The following is a 26,971-nucleotide window of genomic DNA, read 5'->3' as shown; positions in this document are numbered from 1 at the left end:
TTTAATTAGTGGTGGCGCCATGTTTCAGGGCCTGTAATTATAATATTATATTATTATTTGTCAAGAGTACATATATATATATATATATATATATATATATATATATATATATATATATATATATATATATATATATATATATATATATATATTCTATATACCAACTATTATATATTTATACATATATATATATAATGTGTATGTATATATATATATATATATCCGTCTGTTCCATCCATTTTCTACCCCTTATTCCCTTTAGGGTTGCGGGGGGCGCTGGCGCCTATCTCAGCTACAATTGGGCGGAAGGATACGTATATATATACATATACACGATGCAACACTCCCATCTGCGGGACAAAAGTAGACCCTGCAGCTAGTGATTGTTGACAACGTATAGTATTTTTTTAAGAGTTAAGTCAGTTAAAACAACAATACAATGTACCACACGTGATGTTATTTGCTGGAATGTATTCATGCATTCATTCATCTATGCACGCAGTGGATGAATAAGAAGGTTGTCTTAGTAAAAAAGAGGAAAATAAAGCTTGTTTGAGCCAACATGATTGATTTCACTCCCGTGCATTATAGCCATGGTTATATTAGGGAACATATGTTTATATTAGCACAATTTAACATGTCTGAAGAAAGTATAGGAAGATAATATTTAATTATATAACCCTTGTCCATGTCTCTTTCTAATAATTCATTCTCGTCATGTGTTTTAACATGTTGACATTTACATTTTGTTGCTGGGAATGTGTTCAGTTCTTTTGTTTAAACAATTACAATTCTTAATTGGGTAGATAGACAGGACATGAATGGAAAATGATTAAAAATGAGAGCATCAGACAACCAAGAGAACAGGAAGTGATGTCATTTTCTAGGTCCTCCACAACCAAGACAGAATTGAAGTATAGTCGAGTACAACAAGCATCAGAGACAAGTCCATTTGGTTTCTTACTCAATTCAGCCAGAGAAACTTTCAGAATGAAAATTGAAGTATGGCACCGGATATTTAGACGACAGCCAACAAGATAAACAAATAGAACAATAGGTTTGACCGCCTCAAGAAAGAAGCTAGGTGTCAGCCAGGAGGTTGTTGTCACCTACTCGCATGGCAGCTGTAGTTGAGTCCCCAAGATGCAGGTGACAGGAGGTCGACGTGCAGGTAAGGCATAGATTTTAATTGCAGTGATGGGCAAGCTACTTGGGAAATGTTGTAAGCTAAGTGCTTATTGCACTTAAAAGTACAGTGGAACCACTCAGGCCAAATCGGAAATTGTGGAAATAATCTGTTCCAGGGTCAAACTGGGCCCGCCGTAAAACCTTTTATTCATTATGCAGGGGTTGTTTTTGTGTCAAAACAAAACGTAGGGTCCATTTTGTACCTTTTGCCCATTGTTGGTGCTTTTAATACAGAATGGGCAAAAATGACCGCCTTAAAAGGGACTATAGTCGATATTGTTCTAACGATCTCAACATTAAAAACACAGAAAATGCAACATTTCACCGCTTTTGCCTTCCTCCACAGACCCTGGCAACTTTCTGCAGGCCTTTTCCGCACAGATGTTGTTCCGCCCTGGTGCTACCTTTTTAGCTGCTCAATTGCCGGAGCCATTTTGTACCTTTCGCATGTCATGGTGCCTTTCGTACAGAACGGTCACATGAAGGCAAATTGCATCTTTTTTCTTTTTTTAATCAGTCAAAGTGGCAAGCAAGTGCAAAAAGAAGTTAACTCTTTTTAAATGAAATAAATGTAGCAAAAACAACAACATAACAAGAGATATGTGGCGCTAGCTGGGCTTTGGACATATTGGTATTTTTTTCCCCCAACTCTAATCGGGTTTCCAACAGTACAGTACAGCTCGGTTGGTAGAGTGGCCGTGCCAGCAACTTGAGGGTTCCGGGTTCGATCCCCGCTCCCGCCATTCTAGTCACTGCCGTGGGCAAGACACTTTACCCACCTGCTCCCGGTGCCACCCACACTGGTTTAAATGGAACTTAGATATTGGATTTTACTATGTAAACTGCTTTGAGTCACTAGAGAAAAAGCGCTATATAAATATAATTCACAAGTGACAAGTTACTCTCGATTAAATGTAGCAAGCTACACTACAGGATACACAGCAAAAGTAGCTTGCTGCATCAAAGCTACAATTTCAGAAGGGTTAAAACCAATAAAAATCAGTTCCCAGTGGCTTATTTTATTTTTCAAAGTTTTCTTCAGAATTTTACACATCATGGAATATCCCGAAAAAAGGCTTTAAAGTGCCGGATTTTCGCTATCTGTAAATCCACCGTCAATTTTCCTGTGACGTCATTTAGTGATGCCAACATGGTGGATAGCACAGAAAGATATAGCGACATTAGCTCGGATTCAGACTCGGATTTCAGCGGCTTAAGCGATTCAACAGATTACGCATGTATTGAAACGGATGGTTGGAGTATGGAGGCAGATAGCAACAACGAAATTGAGGAAGAAACTGAAGCTATTGAGCGAATAGCTATTGAAGCTATTCGGCGATCGCCTTCTAACCAACGATTGAGTGTCGCAGAGTAACCATACATCTCTGTGCCACGTCTTTCGTAGCATCGCCAGTAAAATGTGCAGGAGGAACTTAAATCTGTCGATTTGTAAGTGTTTGTTTGGCATTAAATGTGGGTGGCGTGAAAGGCTGTATGCAAATATAGCTACAAATGTACATACAGCTAGCCTAAATAGCATGTTAGCATCGATTAGCTGGCAGTCATGCCGCGACCTAATATGTCTGATTAGCACATAAGTCAATAACAGCAACAAAACTCACCTTTGTGATTTCGTTGACTTTATCGTTGGAAATGCATCTGCTTTGAGTGTTGCAAGGTATCCATACATCTCTGTACCATGTCTGTTGTAGCATCGCCGGTAAAGTGTGCAGACCAAACGAGGGACTTTCGGATCTTTTGACACTGGTGCAACTTGAATCCGTCGATTGGTAAGGGTTTGTTTGGCATTAAATGTGGGTGGAGGGAAAGGCTGGATGCAAATATAGCTCCAAATGAGGCATAACGATGCAATATGTATATACAACTAGCCTAAATAGCATGTTAGTATAGAGGTTACAGGGACGGCGTGGCGCAGTGGAAGAGTGGCCGTGCGCAACCCGAGGGTCACTGGTTCAAATCCCACCTAGAACCAACCTCGTCATGTCCGTTGTGTCCTGAGCAAGACACTTCACCCTTGCTCCTGATGGGTGCTGGTTGGCGCCTTGCATGGCAGCTCCCTCCATCAGTGTGTGAATGGGTAAATGTGGAAGTAATGTCAAAGCGCTTTGAGTACCTTGAAGGTAGAAAAGCGCTATACAAGTACAACCCATTTATTTATTTATTTATTAGCATGCCGTGCTAATTGATGCCCACTCCACGTAAGTCAACTTGAATCCGTCCCTGATCATGTTGTTACACCCTCCGACAACACGACGACGAAGCAGGATGTCTCCAAGGTACGGAAAACAGTCGAAAAAACGGAAAATAACAGAGCTGATTTGACTCGATGTTTGTAATGTGTTTGAGAAAATGGCGGATTGACTACCTAGGTGACAACCTAGGTGACGTCACGTTGTGACGTCATCGCTCCGAGAGCGAACAATAGAAAGGCGTTTAATTCGCCAAAATTCACCCATTTAGAGTTCGGAAATCGGTTAAAAAAATATATGGTCTTTTTTCTGCAACATCAAGGTATATATTGACACTTACATAGGTCTGGTGATAATGTTCTCCTTTAAGAGTTTTTCTATCTATAGGCCCACATGTATAATATAAATGTTAATGACACTGAGAGTGTTAACTGTCTGTCATGTCTGTATGTATTTATTTAGTTTGCCTCTTCTTTGGCCCACATCTATAATGATATTATTTTCTCCACCTACAGTAAAAAAAAAATGCCTCTATCTATAGGTTGACAAAAAAACACAACAATGACGTGTGTTGTTTCGGAACAGTTGGTAATGGTTATGTGAAACTAAAAGACATTGTAGGCTTGAATACTCTATTAGTGATGTTCAAAGCTAGAAATATAGTTCTTCCGAAGGACTTACAAAAGTTTTTAGTGTTCACGTCTGAAGATGAGAACCACAGAAGGCCGTATGACTTTAAACATCTAATAGTGCGAACAAATTTGAAACAAATGTGCTTGTTTGTTGCTGGTGTGAAAGCATGGAATTCTCTAAACAAAGACTTAAAAAGTTGTGAGAATATCTTTGAAGTTAAAAAGAATTACAAAAAGAGAAAACTGGAATTATATCAAACTGAATTTTGATTTAGATTGGATGTGTCATTGTGAAAATGCTTAAACGAAAATTAAAAAGTATGTTGGAGTTTGGTTGTTGGTGGAGGGAACAGTTATAAAGTCATCTAAAATAATTAGTGTTAAAAAGGGGGCAGATAAATATAAGAATAGTATTCTTCCATCTGCTCCTGTCTCATCATGGAAATGTATAAGATACAAAAAAACAATGAAAGTGTCAACTGTATGTTTTTTGTATACAGTACATGCATTTTCATTAAAGGAATAAAAATAAATGATGATGATGATGATGATGTGCAGTAAAACTTTTCATGAACTTTGTCATGATCTGTTGCCCGGATTATATGTTATTTTAGTTTGACTCCCATAGTTCTGTTTTGAGCACCCGTGGATTTGTGTTTTAGTTGCCATGGGTGTGGATTTCTTTCACCTGCCTCTGAATATTGTTAGGGACGCTCACCTGCTGCCGGGCACTAATCAGAGATCGACAAAATCCTGTTTTTTGGCACACTCAGTCTGGCTGTCTTATTTGCTTCCTGCAACAGTTACTACGTTGACCTTACAGTATATGATTCCTGAGCTAAGCTTCGCCATTTGGTTTGCCTGTTTCAATGCTAAGCTTTCGCGCTGGCTATTAGTTTTGCTTCTCGTGCTATCGGCACGCTTGTTTTGTTTGTATTGGATCCTGTATTATTTATGAGAATAAATCATTGTCTCACGTGCACCTTGCCTCTTGAGTTTCAGTCTACATCCTGGGAGAACGAGCCACGCAAAAACATGCGACCATGCCAAACCAGAAGAAAAATAACACATGATCCGGGCAACGGATCATGACAAAGTCGCCTTAATGTGTGTTCCTAAATTCGTGTTGGACGTCTTCGATGAAGAGGGAAGTTCTGATTTTGGCTTCCATCCATCCATCCATCTTCTTCCGCTTATCCGAGGTCGGGTCGCGGGGGCAACAACCTAAGCAGGGAAACCCAGACTTCCCTTTCCCCAGCCACTTCGTCTAGCTCTTCCCGGGGGATCCTGAGGCGTTCCCAGGCCATCCGGGAGACATAGTCTTCCCAACGTATCCTGGGTCTTCCCCGTGGCCTCCTACCGGTTGGACGTGCCCTAAACACCTCCCTAGGGAGGCATTCGGGTGGCATCCTGACCAGATGCCCGAACCACCTCATCTGGCTCCTCTCGATGTGAAGGAGCAGCGGCTTTACTTTGAGTTCCTCCCGGATGGCAGAGCTTCTCATCCTATCTCTAAGGGAGAGCCCCGCCACACGGCAGAGGAAACTCATTTCGGCCGCTTGTACCCGTGATCTTATCCTTTCGGTCATGACCCAAAGCTCATGACCATAAGTGAGGATGGGAACGTAGATCAACGGGTAAATTGAGAGATTTGCCTTCCGGCTCAGCTCCTTCTTCACCACAACGGATCGGTACAACGTCCGCATTACTGAAGACGCCGCACCGATCCGCCTGTCGATCTCACGATCCACTCTTCCCTCACTCGTGAACAAGACTCCTAGGTACTTGAACTCCTCCACTTGGGGCAGTGTCTCCTCCCCAACCCGGGATGGCATTCCATCCTTTTCCGGGCGAGAACCATGGACTCGGACTTGGAGGTGCTGATTCTCATTCCGGTCGCTTCACACTCGGCTGCAAACCGATCCAGTAAGAGCTGAAGATCCCGGTCAAATGAAGCCATCAGGACCACATCATCTGCAAAAAGCAGAGACCTAATCCTGCGGTCACCAAACCGGAACCCCCCAACACCTTGACTGCGCCTAGAAATTCTGTCCATAAAAGTTATGAACAGAATCGGTGACAAAGGACAGCCTTGGCGGAGTCCAATCCTCACTGGAAATGTGTTCGACTTACTGCCGGCAATGCGGACCAAGCTCTGGCACTGATCGTACAGGGAGCGGACCGCCACAAAAAGACAGTCCGATACCCCATACTCTCTGAGCACTCCCCACAGGACTTCCCGAGGGACACGGTCGAATGCCTTCTCCAAGTCCACAAAGCACATGTAGACTGGTTGGGCAAACTCCCATGCACCCTCAACAACCCTGCGGAGAGTATGTGAGCTGATTTTGGCTTTCATAGTAAAAAACTAAAAACTAAGGTTTGGGGCGTTGCTTTCTCTAAACATATGAATGGGTGTAAATATGGCAAAGGACACGCATTATTGTGGGTTTCCTGCACGTCGTCTTCATTAAAAAAGGAAAAATGCAATCTGCGGGAGAGAATCCCTCTGCCATTTTCAACTATTGTTCTTTTTTTTGAGTGGTCAGCATGAAGCATCCCACTGTCTCTGACTCCGTCTTCGCCTGAATGTTGGGATTTTGCTTCCTGGTTTCGATGATCCGCCTTATCTTGCCTCTGATTGGCCAGTCCGTAATCTTAGCCAATTGTGACTCATCATACGAACACCAACCAATCATCACGGATTTTTTCTGTATGTATGGATGTTCTCATTTATCCAGGTCATTAAATGTTCTCTATATATTTATGAGGACTGGATTTGTGGCCAATTTTATCTCTTTGTTGCTTGTAGCTGTGATGTAAGCTACCTAGCAACATTGGTCTGAAAGTAGCTAAGCTACAGAAAAAGCTACTCGATTAAAAAGTAGCGAAACTACCGCCAAGTTACTGGAAAATGTAGTTAAGTGTGAAAGTCTCTTGCTGTCGTGCGGGTTCTCAGGACCACCAAGGAAGGAAATTGTTGCGCAGGTTAGACTTTATTTTATTTTTCAATAATAAAAAGTCTGTACAGGTTGCTTTTCAGCCTTGCCATTTACTGCTTCCTCTGCCACTCCACCTTTGGAGTCGCGTGCGCCTTCGTCTTCCTGTGGCTCTCTCTCGCTCTCGTTCAGCATCCGTTTCTCTTTGGCTTCTTCTGTGATCTCCGCCTCTCTCCCCGGCGTTTACGGCAGCTGCCCTTTTATACAGTTCGAGAGAAGTTTTAAATTGTGCCCAGCTGGGCGACCCACGCACCTGATAATATTTGCGGGGTCGATTCCGGCGCGCCCCGCCTCGCTGCTCGCTCGCCGTCCAGGCCTCCTCGCCGCCATCTATGGGCCCACATGTATAATGTAAATTATACATGTGAGCCCTGCCTGGCTGTTGAACTGCCGGCCCCGCTTCTCCACATTAAGCTATGTAGCTTAGCAATTGCCCATCACTGTTAAATTGTAACACAGGTAACATAAGATTTAGCTGACAGCATGCAGTTAACGGAGGGAATGACCAAAGTCAATCCTCGAGCCCCGATTAGAGGGCGAGGCAGGCTGATTAGCAACCACGACCAGATGGGTCCTGGCTGCCAATCAGCGATAGGTGCATGGCCGGTTGTACGCAGGGGCAAGAGGGGGCAGAGCCCCCTTAAATAAATGTCTTGCCCCCTCAAATCAAAATTTGAGAAAGCAATTTTTTAATAAACTCACAAAATTACTACATTACAAGTTGACAAAATTATCTGCACTAGCGGAAAAATCCGCCAAAAAAGGGACACACACGATATAGTGTCGGCCAAGGGCGTAGAATTGGGTAGGGACGCTAGGGACACGTCCCTACCAATATACAGCCGCTACTGTGTAGTCACTATCAATACAAGCGCTGCCCATAATGTTAAGTCAATGATTATGGCACAGAAAGGGTTAAATGTCGGTCTCTGCTAGAAGTCCCGCCTCTAAGCCAAATATCGCTCCCTGATTGGTTACTGCTTTCATGCTAACTTACGTGTGATTGGCTGTCTTCGCTGTCACTCCTTCTGCTTGTAAAAGCTAGCCTACATGCTAGTTGCTAGCGAGCGGACGAGAGTGTCACGCCAAATTTCTTCCCCCCTACAAAAAACTCCCCCCCATTTACTTCCAGGATCATGATTAATACAGACGTTTTGTTAACGCTATATTATAAAAATACAGACGTTTTGTTAACGCTATATCATAAAAAAAAAAAAAAAAAAAAATTTACAAACACAAGCTATGGGATGACGCATTTACTTCCGGGGTCACGTTTCCTCTTATGTCATCCCATAGCTTGTGTTTGTAAATTCTTTTAAATTTTTTTTTTATATTACAGCGTTAACAAAACGTATGTGTTTTTATAATGTAGCGTTATATTTTTATAATATAGCGCTAACAAAACGTCTGTATTAATCATGACCCCGGAAGTAAATGGGGGGGTTTGTAGGGAGTAGAAATCTGGCGTGACAAGAGGCAGTGCAACTCGGTGTAAGTTGTAAGTTCTAACTTGTAAGTGTAAGTTGTAAGTAAGTGTAAGTTGTAAGTAAGTGTAAGTTGTAAGTAAGTGTAAGTTGTCAACATGTTCGGCATTTGTTGTTCCTAGCACACGGTAGCTAGATGGATTTTAATATCAGTACTGTGATTTACATTGTGTTTGTGTCTGTTTGAGTGCTGTACGTTTTGAAGGATGTCAATGAAAAGAAAACTGGATATAAGAGACTTCTTTAGGAGTCAAACTGTAAGTTACTCCAAGGGTGTATAGAGGCTCAGCAATATTGAATAATTAAACAATATATCACTCCAGTCACGCCCCTTAGAGTGCTATAATGAGCATATACCATGGACTGGAGTGATATATTGCTTTTATATCAATCAATCAATCAATGTTTATTTATATAGCCCCAAATCACAAATGTCTCAAAGGACTGCACAAATCATTACGACTACAACATCCTCGGAAGAACCCACAAAAGGGCAAGGAAAACTCACACCCAGTGGGCAGGGAGAATTCACATCCAGTGGGACGCCAGTGACAATGCTGACTATGAGAAACCTTGGAGAGGACTTCAGATGTGGGCAACCCCCCCCTCTAGGGGACCGAAAGCAATGGATGTCGAGCGGGTCTAACATGATGCTGTGAAAGTTCAATCCATAGTGGCTCCAACACAGCCGCGAGAGTTCAGTTCAAAGCGGATCCAAGACAGCAGCGAGAGTCCCGTCCACAGGAGACCATCTCAAGCGGAGGCGGATAAGCAGCGTAGAGATGTCCCCAATCGATACAGGCGAGCGGTCAGTCCTGGGTCCCGACGAGCGGTCCATCCTGGGTCTCGACTCTGGACAGCCAGTACTTCATCCATGGTCATCGGACCGGACCCCCTCCACAAGGGAGGGGGGGGACATAGGAGAAAGAAAAGAAGCGGCAGATCAACTGGTCTAAAAAGGAGGTCTATTTAAAGGCTAGAGTATACAGATGAGTTTTAAGGTGAGACTTAAATGCTTCTACTGAGGTAGCATCTCGAACTGTTACCGGGAGGGCATTCCAGGGTACTGGAGCCCGAACGGAAAACGCTCTATAGCCCGCAGACTTTTTTTGGGCTCTAGGAATCACTAATAAGCCGGAGTCTTTTGAACGCAGATTTCTTGCCGGGACATACGGTACAATACAATCGGCAAGATAGGCTGGAGCTAGACCGTGTAGTATTTTATACGTAATTAGTAAAACCTTAAAGTCACATCTTAAGTGCACAGGACGCCAGTGCAGGTGAGCCAGTACAGGCGTAATGTGATCAAACTTTCTTGTTCTTGTCAAAAGTCTAGCAGCCGCATTTTGTACCAACTGTAATCTTTTAATGCTAGACATGGGGAGACCCGAAAATAATACGTTACAGTAATCGAGACGAGACGCAACAAACGCATGGATAGTGATCTCGGCGTCTTTAGTGGACAAAATGGAGCGAATTTTAGCGATATTACGGAGATGAAAGAAGGCCGTTTTAGTAACGCTTTTAATGTGTGACTCAAAGGAGAGAGTTGGGTCGAAGATAATACCCAGATTTTTTACCGAGTCACCTTGTTTTATTATTTGGTTGTCAAATGTTAAAGTTGTATTGTTAAATAGAGGTCGGTGTCTAGCAGGACCGATAATCAGCATTTCCGTTTTTTTGGCGTTAAGTTGCAAAAAGTTAGCGGACATCCCTTGTTTAATTTCATTAAGACACGCTTCCAACTGACTACAGTCCGGCGTGTTGGTCAGCTTTAGGGGCATGTAGAGTTGGGTGTCATCAGCATAACAGTGAAAGCTAATACCGTATTTGCGTATGACGTCACCTAGCGGCAGCATGTAGATGCTGAAGAGTACAGGGCCAAGGACCGAACCCTGGGGAACTCCACACGTTACCTTAACATAGTCCGAGGTCACACTGTTATGGGAGACGCACTGCATCCTATCAGTAAGATAAGAGTTAAACCAAGACAGGGCTGAGTCTGACATACCAATTCGTGTTTTGATACGCTCTAATAAAATATTATGATCGACGGTATCGAAAGCAGCGCTAAGATCGAGGAGCAGCAACATAGATGACGCATCAGAGTCCATCGTTAGCAATAGATCATTAGTCAATTTTGCGAGGGCTGTCTCAGTCGAGTGATTTGCCCTGAAACCGGATTGAAAGGTTTCACATAGATTGTTAAACGCTAAGTGTTCATTTAGCTGCTCTGCAACAATTTTTTCGAGGATTTTCGAAATAAAGGGAAGGTGAGACACCGGTCGGTAGTTTACCATGAGGTCAGGATCGAGGTTAGGTCTTTTAAGGAGAGGATGAATAACCGCTTTTTTGAATGCAAGGGGAACAGTGCCCGAGGAAAGTGATAAGTTTATAATATTTAGCACTGATGGACCTAATAATACAAAAAACTCCTTGATAAGTTTCCCAGGAAGTGGGTCAAGTAAACATGTTGTTTGTTTTATTCTATTTACACGTTGTAACAATCCTTCTAATGTTATTTCATCAAAACGAGAGAAACTATTTTGGATATTTGCAGTATCCGCCGTATATACAGTCGTATCTGTGTTACTATAACCCAGTTGTAGCTGAGACGCATTGTCTTTAATCTCCTTTCTAATAAGTTCAATTTTCTTATTAAACAACTTCATAAAGTCATCTGCCGAATGGGTGGAGCTACTGGAAGGAGTCTCTTGTTGGGTTAGCGATGCTACTGTACTAAACAAAAATTTTGGATCGTTTTTATTAATGCGGATGAGATTTGAGTAATAATTAGTTTTAGCTAAGGTAAGCATGCGTTTACAAGTTATTAAACTATCACTCCATGCTTGATGGTGCACCTCAAGTTTAGTCGTGCGCCATTTGCGTTCCAGCTTTCTACATAATAATTTCTGAGCTCTAGTTTCTTCAGTAAACCATGGCGTACGCCTTTTTGGAGCCATTTTTAACTTCAGCGGTGCTATACTATCAATGGTTTCGCGCAGCGCGTTGTTAAAGTTGTTAGTGAGGTTATCAATAGAGCCCACATACTTTGGGAACGGTGCCATTACCGAGGGCAGTAGGTCAGCAAGAGTCGTCGTCGTGGCAGCATTAATGTTGCGGCTGCTATAGCAGTTTTTATTATTATTAGCTTGCCGAACATGAGTCTGAACTTCGAATTTTATAAGGTAATGATCGGACATTACTTTAGTATACGGGAGTATCATAACTTTGGAAACGGTGATACCTCTGACAAGCACTAGGTCTATCGTATTACCGTTGCGATGCGTGGGTTCATTTATTATTTGTGTAAGACCACAGTTATCAATTATAGTCTGGAGCGCCACGCACGGTGGGTCCAATGGGGTATTCATATGGATATTAAAGTCCCCCATTATAATTATATTATCGTCGTGTGTCACTAGATCAGCAACAAGCTCTGAGAATTCACTAATAAAGTCCGAATAGGGCCCTGGGGGGCGGTAGATAACGGCCAGGCACAGAGGCAGAGGTGTGGCAGACTTCATAGAAAGCACCTCAAACGATTTATATTTATTATTTAAGTTAGGACTAAAGTTAAAGTTTTCGTTGTATATTAGTGCGACCCCCCCACCCCTTTTAAGGGGACGGGAAATATGTGCATTCGTATAGTTAGGAGGGGATGCCTCATTTATCGCAAAAAAGTCGTCTGGTTTAATTAAGCCAGGTTTCGCTAAGACCGATGACGTTAAGGTTATTGTCTCTAATGACCTCATTAACTAATAACGTTTTGGGAGACAAAGATCTGATGTTTAGAAAGCCCATATTATAGGTAGTGGGCTGTTTTAAGGAGTTGTTGATAAAATTATCTGTAGTAGCAATATTAATAATGTTGCGTTTATTATGCGCAGTGTACTTAAAATAATTACGACCATATCTAGGAATTGATATGACGGGAATTTTCAGATTGTCTACTTGGTGCTGCGATAAATTGAACGCATCATAATTTGCCACCTCAGTAGAACGCATGTCTAACTCTGACGTAGTCATAGTCATAGCAGAAAAAACATTTTGTGAGTTGTGTATTATTCTACCAAAATTGCTATGTGTACAGGGATCATCCAGCCTGGCGCTGGCTAGTTCTAACTTAACTGACTCCATACCCAGGCTAGCAGGCTCTGTAATTGCCTGTGACCGGGCTTGCTCTAGTGCAGTTAGTCAAATGTGGCTCAATGCGAAATCTATGTTCCGAGACAAGAGGATAGCGCCTTCCTGGTTAGGGTGAAGGCCGTCTCTCCTCAGCAAGCCAGGTTTACCCCAGAAAGAGGGCCAATTATCAATAAACGTAAAACCCTGTTGTCTACAGAAGCTATCCAGCCACTTGTTAAGAGAGACTAATCTGCTATATCTCTCATCATTGCCTCTCCCAGGCAGGGGGCCAGAGACAATTACTCGATGCCTGGACATCTTTCTGGCGAGATTACAAGCCCTGGCTATGTTTCTCTTTGTAATCTCTGATTGTCTCATCCTAACGTCATTGGAGCCAACGTGTATTACTATATTCGCATAACTAGTGGTGCGGTTAGCCTGCCGTACGTGTTTACTAGACCTGTTGCGAGTTAGCTCCCTAAGATTAGCTTCAATGTCAGGTGCTCTGCCCCCGGGAATACACTTAATTGTGGCTAGTTTGCTAAGCTTTATGTTTCGGGTGATGGAGTCCCCTATGACTAAAGTGTGGTGCCCGGTAGACTGGGGTGTAGGACTAGCTAAAGGGCTAAATCTATTATGCGTCTCAACCGGTACACCGTAGCTTGTAGGCCGCTTAGGGCTTTTACAAGCTGGGCTAGTTAGCTCGCTACAGCTAACGCTAGCAGATGTGTCCGCAACATCTAAAGTTACGAAATTACACTGCTCTAACTGGCGGACACGGCTCTAGCAAAGCCAACCTATCCATGAGTAAAGTGCATGAAGTGCAGGAAGCCAAGTGGAGTGCCAGCTGTCTTTGGGAAGTGGTGGTCATGGTGGCGGGGGTGTAGCTTCCTTCAGACCGGCGCTGCCTTTCTCCGCTAGCCTCGTTAGCTTAGCAGCTAGCTAGCTGAGGGCGGAGTGGTGAGACAGAGATCGGGTGATTTGCAAGTTAAATTGAACTATTAAATATGTTTGAGAAGTTGTAAATAAAGCTGCAAAACAGTTAAAATCACACAGATAGAACGATACTTAGTTTTTTTGCAACAAGAGCAGTCAGCGAGCAGTCATTCACGTTGACCCGGTATAAAACGGTTACAAATAAAGGCATTATGAAATGGAATACTCAATCAATTTAATGTAGTTTCATTCAACCAGAAATACATATTATCCAACAAAATAGCCTCACTGTGGAAAAAATAGTCCCACCTATCCAGACATTAGCTCCAAATTAGCACTGCATCTCGTCTTTTCCTCCGCTTTTTTTCAGGTGAAAGTCAATGCTCAATCCCCTTTACCATCGTTAACCCTCCCCGGAAGTGAAAGTTAACATTAAACATGTGAATTCAACTACTTTAGTCCGTTTTTTAACATCGTAAAAACATCAGCTGTCTTTTACTACGGACTGCAACAGTCCGTTGTCATGGATACATGACAACAACTTCCATTCATACCACTTATGCGTGCCTGAGGCGGAGTGATAGCCTACGCTGTGATAAGGCTTTAGAATATTTAAACCACGGTTAACAGCCAATCAGATCGCCAGATTTCACCTTTCCGTTTTATTTTTGAAATTACTATTTAGTTTCATGTATTTGTGTAGAAGTGAGCAACGGTTTGAAAAAACCAAAGTGGTGGAAATACATTAAACCCTCACTAGATGATCATGTGATTTTACAATGCTAAGATATAATTCATTAATACGAAGTAATATTCATATTTAGTAAAAGCCTTTTTGCTCAGGCAGTAAGTGTACCATCAAGCTCTATGGTCATTGTCCTTAATGTATCTGTCATGCATCAACATATTTTTGGCCAGCAGTTCATTTCTGTGACAGACCGGCGGAGGCATGTGTTTGGCTCTTTCAAATAGGAACAACCAGTGGACACTAATCTGCTTATATTTGAGTATTAGTGACAAACATATTTACAGTGCAAAAGCAGCAATAGAAAGAAGCAGTTGAAGGGAAAAATTGTGAGTGATTTAAACACAAGTTGGGGAAAGATTATTACAGTTCATTTATGTTTATTTACAATGTTGTATTGCATGAATGTATTTCTGATGTTGTTGATGGACAGTAGGCTATGTTAATTGACAGTATGATGCACAGTTGCACTATACCCCTACACTAAAGAGTAAAGATGAGAACTCTTCCAAGTTGTCTCCTTTGCTTTCATTTTAGTTGCTTTACCCTATAACATCTGCATGACGTGAAATTATGGTTGCTAATGTTAAAAAAAAAAAGTAAACTTTCAGAGTACTGCCTTGGAGCACTTTTGTGTCCCCACCAATCTCAAAATCAAACCTACTCCCTTGGACACACACCCGCACACACCCGCACACACCCCTCAGCCCTCAGTAAACATCCAATCACTGTTGCAGTATGAAAGTAAAAGAAAATGAAAAGTTGTCTACATTTATCATATACTTGTTAGGATGGATGTATTTGTGTAGTCTTATCTGTCATAAACACGTTTATCGTCGCGGACTTTCGGTGTTACGGAGTTCCTTTTTTTTTTTTTTTTTTACAACTTGACGAGAGCAGTGACAGCGGAGGCTCTGAGCAGCAGTGGTTTGGAAGGCAGAGAGCCTCCACTGTCCCTGTAACAAGCTACAAGTCATTTATGATGCTGTTAATGACGGTAAAAATTAAACATAAGCTAGCAGTCCTCTTCTGCTGTCCTCTGTTTAGAGCGGCGTCCCTAGCAACGGCCCGTTTTACTTAGCAACGGTCTGGCAATCGACTGCTGGAATTCTTTTTCTGTTGTTTTTCTTGTAATTCTACAGAATCGGGAAGATGATTATTGGCCAGAGTTATCTCAGGTGGCGGATGGAGATGATTCACATCCTCCAAAGGGAAGGAGAACAATGAGCAAACACCTTGCTAAAAGTGTTGTGCTCTCAACTGTGGGCCATACAGGTGATGATGATCCTACCCTTAATCCCCATCAGTCTCTGAATAGATCTCTGCTCAACATCGTTGACAGAGCCATTTCAGAAATGGCAACTAGATTTTCACAGAGAAATCTTGATCTGATGAAAGCCATATCTAGTCTTGCACCCCAATCTAGTGCATTTCTAGATTCAACCCAGTTGCACCCTCTGGCTGTGCTGGCTGGCACAGTGGCAGACAATGCAAGTCTGAAAAATGAAATCCTTGTATCAAAACAGATGTTGCTCAAGAAATGTCCAAATGAAACAGACCTGTCCACTGTGTGTAAACACCTGCAGGAATACAGGGATGCTTTTCCTGAGTTGCATAAATTGTATGTAACAGCTCTGGTAATTGGTGTGTCTTCAGCAGCATGTGAGAGTTCCTTCTCCACATTGTCACGGGTTCTAACCCCCTATCGTCGCACCATGTTACACAAGAGAAAGAGGAATCCGGTGATCTTGGCTCATGAGAAGTCCGTAACAAATAACTTGGACATGGATGAATTTGTGAGAGTTTTTTCAAAGGGAAACTGGAGACTGCTGTTGTAGAGTGGAGTGGAGAGAAAAAAGAAGAGTTGAGAGGAGTGAGAGAAATGAGAGAGGAGTGGAGAGAAAGGAGTTTTTGAGCTTTTAAGTTGCCAACCAAAAAAAATAAATAAAAAATACAATAGAAAAAAATGTTCTACTGTATATCTGTTCTGTTTTATAAATTAGTTTGAGATTCTTTTTTTTTATCATTATTCATCAGACTACTTTTCAGTTTTGTAAATATTGACTGTAGTGTGTGAAGTCCTACTTTGGGTCAAAATTTATTTGTGAGTTAGGCCATCCAGTTATGATAAATGTTATGTTGTTGGTTGATAAAATCTGGATGAAGGATGTTTTATTTTATTTTATTTATTTATTTTTATTTTTCAGTTTCCCCCCCCCCATGAGGGATTGGCACCTTATTGTGGTCTGGGGGTTTGCGTGCCTTTGTGACCGTAAGAGCTATACCAGCAGGAGCTTAGTCTTCAGGTGGGACACCCAAGTTGGACAGGTCTGAAGGTACAGGCCTGACAAAGTGCAATCCACTACTCCAGGTTGGGGTTGGACACATAGCTAAAGACCCATTTCAATGAAGAAAGCATCGTTATTATAAGCACAGAAAAAAAAGTGCTGGAGCATGATGTGTACACATGATGCCCCCTTCACATTTCTGACTGCCCCCTCATATAAGCATGCCTAGAACTGCCCCTGGATAGGTGAGGGGTAAAAGCGCTCAGGTAGACAGACAGTAAGTGGAACTAAAATAGGAGCGCCAGACAGAAAGAAAATGCAGAAACTAAGGAAACATGAGAACACCTGAGACCTGGCGTGACAGGTTGTCACAGTTCTAGCCTTAATATTGCCTACTGTAGTCTTCTTCCAGACAGTCCAGTAGAAAAATGCCTGGCCTCTTCTGCCAAGTAAAGTATTTGTTGCTCAGCCTTCCAATTCATACCTAGCTGACAGGTCAGATATTATACCGAAGAAGGTAATATTGGCAGTGTGCCAATAGAGTGAATGGCAATGACATCATTAGAAATTGGGGACGGCGTGGAGGAGTTGGGATAGTGGCTGTGCCAGCAACCTGGGGGTTCCTGGTTCAATCCCCACCTTCTACCAACCTCCTCACATCCGTTGTGTCCTTGAACAAGACACTTCACCCTTGCTCCTGATGGGTCGTGGTTAGGGCCTTGCATGGCAGCTCCCGCCATCAGTGTGTGTGAATGGGTGAATGTGGAAATAGTGTCCAAGCGCTTTGAGAACCTTGAAGGTAGAAAAGCGCTATAAAAGTATAACCCATTTACCATTTAACAAGACCAGCAGTGCAGTGGGTAGCAAGTGAATGCCATTAAACATGTTCATATTGCTAAAGACAGCCGCACTAACATGATGAATTCACAGTAGCCACATAAAAGTCGATTTATCTATAATTATTTTTTTTAATTCATTTCTAGATTAACATTTGTTTTTGTATATAACTGTATTTTAGTGTATTGGTACAACACATTTTCCAAATAAATTCCTCGAAAGTACGCCAACAATTTTCATGAATGTACTAAATTTAAATGCATGTTGGAAAACCGCCCTTGACACATTTCTAACTTCTCATTCATTTCATCCGAGCTGCTGTGAAGTAATTTTTAATTTAAACTGTTAAAAGAGTGGTGTGTGGAGTTTTTTCTGGCTTGTCCCGATACCAATACTTTTGAACGGGCACCAAAATATCAGTGTATACTTTTCAAAATAAAGGAAACCACAAAACATAATGTCATTATTGGCTTTATTTTAACCCCAAAAATCTTATGACACATTAAACCAGGGTGTCATACTCATTTTATCTCAGGCGCCACATGAAGGAAAATCTATTCCCAAGTAAGCTGGACTGGTAAAATCATCGCATGATAACTTAAAAATAAAGATAACTTCTCATTCTTTTCTTTGTTCTCCGCTGAAAACATAAATATCAGTGTATTTTGGTTTTTTTTACACTTACATGTTGCAGTTAATAATAGTCTATTTGTCATTGTGATAATGTATATCAGTCGAATAGGTGGAATTGAGTCTGGCAGAGTATTAAAATGCTTCAATTGGTGTTCATTTTTAATCTATCAGAATATGGAATATGGAATATCAAAATGAAATTACAGGATGTTATTAATTAATTTTAGCCTTTTTCTTCAACTGATGTACTAACATCATATAGTTTATTCTGTACACATCAATCAATCACGTAGCCTTATCTACCACAAAACTTTTAAATTTGGACTAATTTTATTAATCACACATACAGTTAGAAGAATATACAAATTATTTCAGCATACTTTTAGAAGAGCAGTTTCTTTCAGTCAAAAAAATTTCAGCTCACTTTTATACTATACTCATCCTGCGGGTTGGATAAAATCTGTTTGCGGGCCTGGTATGGCCCACGGGCCGTACGTTTGACACCCCTACATTAAACATATGATTTTTTTGCGTTCAAAGGACTCCGGCTTATTAGTGATTACCACAGCCCTAAAAAAAAGTCTGCGGGCTATAGAGCGTTTTCCGTTCGGGCTCCAGTACTCATTAATATTAATGAATATTAATTCATTAATATTGCTGCACTTTATTATACCGTACAACCCTACATGGACCTTTTTTCTACTGTGGCATATTCTGTGGTTTTATATTGACAATTACGATCTTCTATAATCACGTCTTTTAACTGTACATTTCCTGATTTATTTTTAGTGAGTGCTATCGACTATATTATCTGAAAAAGGGACCACAAAATCACCTCACTTTTTAGGACGTTAACTAGTGGGCCATAAATGTAGGGATCAATCCAATATGTTGTAGTTACAGGGGCAGTATTGGCCGTACCGAAACTGATACCAATACTTTTACTTGAAAATATTTAAATTTACTGAGCATTTTTCCTTTCTTCCTTTCTTAAGCAAAAGATAGTCAATAGTACAGAATAACTAAACGAAAGATACAATTACAATCCATCATTTAAATAATTAGTTTTTTGCCCTTAAAGGGGAACATTATCACAATTTCAAAGGGGTTAAAAACAATAAAAATCAGTTCCAAGTGGCTTGTTGTATTTTTTAAAGTTTTTTTCAAAATTTTACCGGTCCCCGAATATCCCTAAAAAAAGCTTTAGAGTGCTTGATTTTCGGTATTTGCGATGCGACTATTCATTTCCCTGTGTCGTCATACAGTGCTGCCAATGTAAACAAACAACGGCGAATACCACAGCAAGATATAGCGACATTAGCTCGGATTCAGACTCGGATTTCAGCGACTTGAGCGATTCAACAGATTACGCATGTATTGAAACGGATGGTTGGAGTATTAAAGTATTGAAGAAGAAACTGAAGCTATTGAGCGAATAGCTATTGACACTATTCATAGCCATAGCATGGCCGAATAGCTGCGTTAGCATAGCCGGTAAAATGTGTGGACCAAACGATCAGGACTTTCGCATCTCGTGACACTGGAGAAACTTAAATCCTTCGATTGGTAAGTGTTTTTTTCGCATTAAATGTGGGTGGAAGTAAACGTAATATAGTTGCAAATGCATCTGCAGGTTATCCATACATCTCTGTGCCATGTCTGTCGTCACAGGTAAAATGTGGAGACACTTTGACACATTCAATGGGGGTCTGGCGGCAGACACTTTGGCATCTTCGGGCCAGTGGTGCAACTTGAATCCCTCCCTGTTAGTGTTGTTACACCCTCCGACAACACACCGACGAGGCATGATGTCTCCAAAGTTCCAAAAAATAGTGGAAAAAACGGAAAATAACAGAGCTGACGCCCGGTGTTTGTAATGTGTTGAAAATGAAAATGGCGGCTGTATTACCTCGAAGACGTCACGTTCTGATGTCATCGCAAAAAGAGCGATAAACAGAAAGGTGTTCAATTCGCCAAAATTCACCCATTTAGAGTTCGGAAATCGGTTAAAAAATATATGGTCTTTTTTCTGCACCATCAAGGTATATATTGACGCTTACATAGGTCTGGTGATAATGTTCCCCTTTAAAGTCCACCTGTTTGCAGGACTCCCTGAATTTGTAAACATTAACAAAAACGCCCCTCCAAAAAGATTTTGTTAAAAATTATTGATATAATCACTACTATCAATCATATACTATGATACCTATTTTTGGATCAGCAGTGTTGTTCCGTTTAGACTCCTTAAACTTTACTAGACACTTTTTTTTTTATTGTGTTGTTTCAAGCTAGCTTAGCATTAGCATGTTTTCTTCTCGTCTGCTGCGCTCTCAATGTGTATCAATGTAGTCTCTTTCTCCAGTCCCCCAGTGATAATATTACTTATGTGGTTTAAAATGGAGTTTATTGGCCGAAATGGAGGTAATGTCGACTGAGAGGGGCCACTCCGCACTGAGAATGGAGCACGCAAAACCAGCTACCAATAGCTGCTAGCAGTAGCCGCATCTGTCAACAGAAGGACCAAGTTGATAGGTATGAGCTGCAAGTGATATTTTTTTTTGTGTACAGAATTTAAAAGCACTGGTTGGCATATGTCGATCATATACCTTTTTACGGAAATTGGCTATTAATGATCAGCGGCCACTCGACATATCATTGTGTTCCAATCGTGACATCATCTTCTCGGTGCGCGACTGTACGGAAGGTATGTTAACTCATGTCAACGTATTCACGCCATCGATGATGTCTGGTAAGTCGACAAGTTGCCTCAGCCTTACTTGAAATATTATCAATCCAAATAAAAATGCAAAAGAAAAATGCTTCAAATGCCATAAACATACACAACTAATCACACTCGGGGGCTACTTTGAGGGTGCCCGCATCCTGGTCAGACCATGTAAGCTCCGCTCCACTAAGAACAATGTTTTGAAACCAATATTTAAAAAAGCGTATGATTTCGATCATCAGTTCAGCATGACTATAACAACTAAAGCATCTGTTTTTGTTAAGTCAATCAATCATTCAAAGTATATTTATACAGCCCTAAATCACAAGTGTCTCAAAGGGCTGCACAAGCCACAACGACATCTCAGATCCCGCATCAGGGCAAGGAAAAACTCAACCCAATGGGCTACAAAGAGAAACCTTGAAGGGGACCGCAGATGTGGGGACCAACTCGGGCGACTGGTGCAATGGACGTCGAGTGGATCTGGTTAATAGTGTGAGAGTCCAGTCCATAGTGATGCCAGCCGGAGATAATCTTGAGTGGAGCTAGACCGTTAAGTACTTTATACGTAAGTAGTAAAACTGTGACGTTTGCTGGGCATGGTGATGCCGGATTCGTTCCTTCGTGGATGTGTTCTGGCAGGAACACAGCGTATGGTAAGAAATGAAGATTTATTTAACTAAAAACAGGCTAAGAACAAAAACACTGGTGCTAGGCAGAAAAGGCAAACCAAAAGCGCTAGCATGGGAGCTAGGGAAACGAATAGAAACACTTACACTTGGTACAAGGGCACAAAAGGCAAAACACAACTACTAGCATGAGAGCTACGGATAAACTAAGTGTGAAAGCAAATTAGGATCAGAGAAAGAATGAACAACAGGGACCGGCTTAAATAAGGCAGTAATCAAGAATAACAGGTGTGCGTAAACAGCGAGTAGCAGGTGGAACTAATATGCAACCATGGTGACAGAACAAACAGGAACTAAAGACGTCAAACAACAGAATGTGATACCAAAATGGAACAAAACAAGAATATGGAATGATCCGGGTAGCGGATCATAACAAAAACCTTAATTTAATCGAACTTTCTTGTTCTTGTCAAGAAACAGTTTGGGGACCCCTGAATTAAAGGACGCGGGGATCATTTTGTAGCTTTCACCCTCAGCCTAAATGTCGGTCATCTTATTCGGTTTGAGCTCCAAGTAATGCTGCCAAACGATCAAATTTTTAATTTTGAATATTGATAAGTCTTGATTAATTACGTTAAGTTACTGGCTTGTATAATTTAAGTAGCTTTAAAAAAGACCTTATTATTTTGATTTTGATATGTCTTTATTATATTATTGCTTTGATGGTCTTGGGGAAAACCAAGTCTTTTTCCCTTGTTACCCTGTGATACATTAGATGTAATTGTTGTCCACAATTGCTGTTTTTGTTTTGACAATGCATGAATGCAGTCTCATAGCAACACTGTCCAGGTTACTCTCTATTCCCCTGTTGAATTTGACACAAAGGAGCTTCGGACCACGGCAAACAACATTATTGTGATGGTGTCATCAAGAGAATGTGCTTGTTTGTCTCATCAGGTTGCCTCACTGTGACCACTGGCTCTTAATTAGTTGATCCTGTGTGTTCCCCTGAGACATGCCTTGTTGCTTACCTCATGTGACAGTATCACTACTAATTAACCTCAGCGGGACCAGCCACTTCTTTTGCATTTCTGGGAAAGTAATCACCAACAACACTTTCCACGATAACCACCTGACCTTGAATAGACCTGTGGACAGTAAGAAGTTTCATGAAGTGCAATATGGTCAGCCAGCATCCACATCAAAGCAGATCACATGGTTGTGAATGTACAATGTAGGAGATGATTTAGTTGGAAAAAACAAACATGAAATATATCAATATGACTTTAATGTGTGCACCAGGCTTAAGCTATGTAGAAAATGAATGAAGTGTATCATGAAGACTTGTATTTCTCAGATGGAGGAACCACAAGTACAAACCCTGTTTCCATTTGAGTTGGGAAATTGTGTCAGATGTAAATATAAACGGAATACAATGATTTGCAAATCATTTTCAACCCATATTCAGTTGAATATGCTACAAAGACAACATATTTGATGTTCAAACTGAAAAACATTTTTATTTTGCAAATAATCATTAACTTTAGAATTTGATGCCGGCAACACGTGACAAAGAAGTTGGGAAATGTGGGAATGAATACTGATTAAATTGAGGAATGCTCATCAAACACTTATTTGTAACATCCCACAGGTGTGTAGGCTAATTGGGAACAGGTGGGTGCCATGATTGGGTATAAAGACAGCTTCCCAAAAAATGCTCAGTCTTTCACAGACTGAGCGAGGATGGGGCGAGGTACACCCCTTTGTCCACAACTGCGTGAGCAAATAGTTAAACACTTTAAGAATGTTTTTCAAAGTGCAATTGCAAGAAATTTCGGGATGTCAACAACTTCGGTCCATAATATCATCAAAAGGTTCAGAGAATCTGGAGAAATCACTCCACGTAAGCGGCATGGCCGGAAACCAACATTGAATGACCGTGACCTTCGATCCCTCAGATGGCACTGTGCCGAAAACCGACATCAATCTCTAAAGGATATCACCACATGGGCTCAGGAACCCTTCATAAAACCACTGTCACTAAATACAGTTTGTCGCTACATCTGTAAGTGCAAGTTAAAGCTCTATTATGCAAAGCGAAAGCCATTTATCAACAACATCCAGAAATGCCGCCGGCTTCTCTGGGCCCGAGATCATCTAAGATGGACTGATGCAAAGTGGAAAAGTGTTCTGTGGTCTGACGAGTCCACATTTCAAATTGTTTTTGGAAACATTCGACATCTTGTCATCCGGACCAGGAGGGAAGCGAACCATCCAGACTGTTATCGGCACATAGTTCAAAAACCAGCATCTGTGATGGTATCGGGGTGCATTAGTGCCCAAGGCATGGGTAACTTACACATCTGTGAAGGCACCATTAATGCTGAAAGGTACATACAGGTTTTGGAACAACATATGCTGCCATCCAAGCGTCGTTTTTTTCATGGACGCCCCTACTTATTTCAGCAAGACAATGCCAAAACTCATTCAGCATGTGTTACAACAGCGTGGCTTCGTTAAAAAAAAGAGTGCGGTTACTTTCCTTGCCTGCCTGCAGTCCAGACTTGTCTCCCATCGAAAATGTGTGGCGCATTATGAAGCGTTAAATACGACAGCGGAGACCCCGGACTGTTGAACGACTAAAGCTCTACATAAAACAAGAATGGGAAAGAATTCCACTTTCAAAGCTTCAACAAATAGTTTCCTCAGTTCCCAAACACTTATTGAGTGTTGTTAAAAGAAAAGATGATATAGCACAGTGGTGAACATGCCCTTTCCCAACTACTTTGGCATGTGTTGCAGCCATGAAATTCGAAGTTAATTACTAGTCGCAAAAAAAAATAAAGTTTATGAGTTTGAACATCAAATATCACGTCTTTGTAGTGCATTCAAATGAATATGGGTTGGAAAGGATTTTCAAATCATTGTATTCCGTTTATATTTACGTCTAACAGAATTTCCCAACTCATATGGAAACGGGGTTTGTAGAAATTGGCCAACGTCCAAAACACGTTTTTGCAGATCACTTATAGACTGAGTTAACAGGGCAGCGTAGGGTTTCTTGTTTGAATCAAACATCCTAAATCCCAGTCACTGCTGTTGTGTCTCGAACAAAACACCTCACCCACTTTGACCCCAGGCTCGCCAACACATGGACACCTCACATACCAAGATGCTGATCTGTATGATGGATAAATAAAGTACATTTTAATTCAAATAAACAACAGCAAAAATGTTCTACATTTTTTATGTAAAACACATTAAACATGCGCATACAAACAATATCAGTAGCTCACCTAATCGTTTTACCCTTTGTCTTTGACCTTTGGTCCTTTTTGTTTAGGATTAGCGGGCCTTGCCTACTGAGTGATGACCATTGACGTAAGAACATTCTTTGAGGACCATTGACATGTTGACCAATGACACATTGACATTGAAATAATGATCACTGACGTGTTGACTATTGAAATGAGCACCATTGACCGGAGGACTATTGACCATTGACAATTTGAGCATTAACATGATGACCATTGACTTGATGACCATTACCAAGAGGGCCATTTACATTGGGACCATTGAGATGATGATCATTTACATTTCAAACATTGACATGATGACCATTGAAATTCTGACCACTGACATGATGACCTTGACAGAGGACCCTTGACTTTTGACAATTGATCCAAGAACCATTGACGTAATGACCTTTGGCATGAAGATTATTGATATGAGAACCATTGACCTGAGGACTATGGATTTGATGACCATTGATATACATAGATAGATTTATAGTACTTCATTTATTCCTTCAGGAAAATTAAAATTTTCAGCACAATCCCGTTCAAGATAAGAAAAATATTACAAGGAAGACAGAACAGGATCGCTGACAAGTCTGCCAGCTTCCAGCACCCCTTACGAAAAAGATGAGATACAGGTAAACAAGTGGGGGGGGAATGGGCGAAAAAAATAGAAGATTAAAATAAAATAAAATTAAAAAATCGGTCTAAGCCTGGGCCTCTGGAGAGGGAGTCCAGACTGAGGCCAAGAGAAAAAAAACAACAACTCATAGCCATAGTACACATCCTTCTTACATGTGTGTAAGAGGGAAATATCAAACATCAAAGAAGACAAATGACAAAGACATTAAAGCAGCGGAAACAATTAGCCACTTCTACATACAGCTATGAATAAAAACTAAAAGAAACATATACACTGTGGTGGCCTCTGCGGTATTCCCGGCATTGTCCGCTGGGGTGGAGGGAGCATGGCCAGAGACAGGAGCAGACCCAACAAAGCAACCAAGAGAGCCGACTCCACCCTCGGCCGCCAACCAACTTTCGACCAGTGTCCAGTCCACATGGATGAGCGAGGGTACGTCCAAGGAGACTGAGGTGTCCGACACCTGCTCACCCAGCCAAGACACCGCTAAGACTCTCCATCCCGGCGCTCAGTGCAAGCTCCGCAGCCCTGTCCCCTCATCCGCATCTCCTCCAGTCCCTCCAAATTGACTCCAGTGTAGCAGAGACCCAGCAGCTGTTCTCCACATTATAACAATGACATTTTAAACATTGACATTGAAACAGTTGACACTAGGGAAATGACATGATAACCACGGACATGTTGACTTTAAGATGAAGCCAATTGACATGATGACAATGGACATGTTGACCGTTGTAATAATGACCATTAACATAAGGTCCATTGACAAGGGAACCATTGAAACTTTGACAATTAACCTGATGACCATTGACATGTTGACCATTAACATAACAACCATTGACTTTTTGACTTAACTGTAGTTAACATTTCCATTTTGAACATTGGAATTTCGACCAATTACATGATGACCATTGATATGTTGGTCATTGACACATCGAACATTGACATGAGGATCATTGAAATTTTGACCAATTACATAATGACCAATGACATGAGAACCATTGACATGTTGACCATTTTACATTAGGACCATTGCACATGTTAGCCAGTGACATGTTGATCATGTACATAGAACTCCCTGAAATCCACATCTTAGTGGTTCCATGTGTGATGTGCTAACATGTCAATTTAAGACCAAATAGTATAAACAAGGTGAAAAATGTTGAGTGAGGGGAGCTCCACAAACCACGTTAAACCCAGATTTCGATCTAACAAAGGTCTTAACTCATTCTCTTTCTATGCCACATCAATGTGGAATGCACTCCCAACAGGTATAAAAGTAAGTGCATCTCTATATTCCTTCAAAACCGCTCTAAAACAACACCTCCAGGCAACTTCAACACTTTACTAATACCCTCCTCCATTCACATCCCATCTCCCCGGATTATAAACAACTCAAATGTACTTCTAATGTATATACTTGTTCTTATGCTATCTGAACTCACTATGTTCTCTGCTGGCTATACATATCCTACTGTAAGACCTACACTGTTTCAATGTCCACATTTCACTGTTGATGCAATTGTTGATGACTGAAGTTCTGATATCAACCAAAGCTCCTCATCCCACCCCCCGGATTGTAAATAATGTAAATAATT

At 41.3% G+C, this 26,971-nt stretch overlaps 1 long non-coding RNA gene across 1 annotated transcript in view; it reads left to right on the top strand.

Moving 5' to 3' along the window:
• The first annotated feature begins 881 nt into the window (after positions 1-881).
• LOC133538189 (uncharacterized) overlaps positions 882-26,971 on the top strand; it is a 34,903-nt gene continuing 8,813 nt past the window's right edge. Inside the window, exon 1 of the long non-coding RNA XR_009802942.1 lies at positions 882-1,171. This is a non-coding gene — a long non-coding RNA (uncharacterized LOC133538189). The remainder of the gene's footprint in view (positions 1,172-26,971) is intronic.

The sequence above is a fragment of the Nerophis ophidion genome, linkage group LG19, assembly GCF_033978795.1.
Source record: "Nerophis ophidion isolate RoL-2023_Sa linkage group LG19, RoL_Noph_v1.0, whole genome shotgun sequence".
NCBI lineage: Eukaryota > Metazoa > Chordata > Actinopteri > Syngnathiformes > Syngnathidae > Nerophis > Nerophis ophidion.
Note: the sequence above shows the minus strand (reverse complement) of the source record. Positions and strands in the feature narration are given on the sequence as shown.